General features: G+C 46.9%; 1 protein-coding gene across 1 annotated transcript in view; it reads left to right on the top strand.

Annotated features, from left to right (window-relative positions):
- The first annotated feature begins 133 nt into the window (after positions 1 to 133).
- Positions 134 to 2,033, top strand: part of DDX42 (DEAD-box helicase 42) — a 56,531-nt gene continuing 54,631 nt past the window's right edge. Inside the window, exon 1 of the mRNA XM_035026293.1 lies at positions 134 to 1,392. The gene's annotated coding sequence lies outside the window, so the exon portion shown is untranslated. The remainder of the gene's footprint in view (positions 1,393 to 2,033) is intronic.

The following is a 2,033-nucleotide window of genomic DNA, read 5'->3' as shown; positions in this document are numbered from 1 at the left end:
GCGCAGTAGCGGGACCGGGGTAAGGCTGGTGGAGAGCTCCGCCCCGCCCCGGCTCCTCCGCGGAGCGGGTGAGGAAGCTCCGCCCCCTGCCCCCCGTCCCTCAGCTCCGAGCGGGTGGGGCCGCTCCCCAGCGCGTCCTGCGTCGCGTCGGGCGCGCCAGGCCCCAGCTGCAGACCCCCGGCGCCCGCCGCGCGGAGAGCGCCCCTTCGGTTCCAAGTTAGCTCGGTCGGCGCAGCGCGTTCCTGAGGGAGGGCATGCGGTCTCTAACAGAAGGGGTCCTTCTCCTCAAGTGTGTGGAAGCCGAAGGCGTAGCTTGGCGTCGGTGAGGCCTGGGGGTCCGACAAGGGCTCCCTGGAGCCTCCCCGCCCCTGCAGCAGGAAGGAAGTAGGATGATTTCAATAATGAAGAGTCAGGGGGGACGAGAGGAAGGCAAACAAACACAGTGATGACTTGGCTACTTGAAAAAAAGAGATTTATTTTTTTCATTTCGTGTGGTAGGACTGCAATGGAAAAAGCGGTCTCGCACTTTTCTTTGAAGACATCCCAAACGCCCCTCCAGCACCAGACTGACCAGCTGCAAAGAGAAAACCCACTCTTTCTCTGTGCCTCAGGTTCCTTATCCCGTCAAGTATCGAACACTGGCTCTGACCCATGACACAGACTTATACTGGCCCAGCTGCCAAGATGGGAGCGAAGTTCAGCTACATCCAAACTGACGGAAATATGCGAATGTGAACGTAAACTTTGCCAGTGACTCAGGACCTCATTCAGTTTCATGTACATCACTTTGATCTTACCTAGTGCTTTAACTTTCTAAAGCAGGACCCACAGTTTTCTCTCATTTTCAAAATAAGAGGCCTCTCTCCGCAGCAAACGGTAAACTGACAAAAGCAAGATGTAAAAATTGAAGTAAAATTCTTGGCGATGTTCTTTAGAAAAGACCTTCTTCACATGTGGTCTTTGGAATTGAGGGTGCCGAAAAGGTCGGTGCCTGAAAAGATGCCCAATGAGGCAGCCATCGCTATGGGGAATTTAAACATGGAGGCTCTTCCCAGCCCATTGGCCCAGCAGCCATGTCATTGTCTAACTGGATGTTAAGGTCTCACCATCTTCGTGACTGCCCATAAAAGCTAGTGGGAGAAACTTCTGGCCCAGCTTCTGTTGTGACTGTTTCAAGGAGCAAATTTACATTCACTTTAGTTTTTCTTGCAAATGGACCTCCTAAATCCAGATAACTTAGAAAGCCAGTGTAAAGAAAAGTCAACTTTCACAGTTTACAAAGACTCCTGCTTTGCTTTTGACTTGTGATGAGCAAGTTTTGCATTGAACTCCAAGCATCCAGTTTAAACTAAATGCACTGGCCTCCAAGATACCATATAAATTGTCAGAAAGGTAAGGTAAAACTAATTGCCTTGAATACTCAAGTGAGGGAAATGCTTATGACCTTTGGTTTAGTAAATTGAGCAGGATTATTTAATTTGTAGAACGTTTTATATGTCAAAGAGCGTTACACATGTTGTCTGTGTAACTGTTTTCTTCCCTACCTCACAGGTAGGTCAACACCAAGAGATATGTGTGAAGTTCTCTCATAAACTACAGTACTTTAAAAATGTGAGGTATCATCCTATTGGGTATAACTGCCTCCTCCCTTTTACATCCTTTCAGATTATTTCATCCTTTCAAATCATTCAAAATGAGTAGAAACAGGAATAATAAGGAAAGAATCTGGGATGATAAAGTTCAGTATTTCACCCATCCCACCAAAACCAACAGATCCTTTGTATAACACTGCTCTAAGTAAGTTTCATGTCCTATTGGACGGGGGAAAGAGAATACCAATCAATGTTTTTCTTTGGTCTAAGTCTCATCTAAAGAAGAGTTTCAACTTCTAGTGCATCACAGGAAAAAGTTCTATTACTAAGGAAACAGAAAGGTATTACTGTCGCCCCAACCCCCATTCCAAAATACCCTGTCACATTTTGCAGATAAAGTTAGAGAACTCTGAAAGGATCTGCTTGGTTTCCATTGGGAGA

The sequence above is a fragment of the Mirounga leonina genome, unplaced genomic scaffold (genome assembly GCF_011800145.1).
Source record: "Mirounga leonina isolate KUSES-001 unplaced genomic scaffold, KU_Mleo_1.0 Mir_197, whole genome shotgun sequence".
NCBI lineage: Eukaryota > Metazoa > Chordata > Mammalia > Carnivora > Phocidae > Mirounga > Mirounga leonina.
The sequence above is the reverse complement of the archived record's forward strand: the minus strand, read 5'-3'. Positions and strand labels throughout refer to the sequence as shown.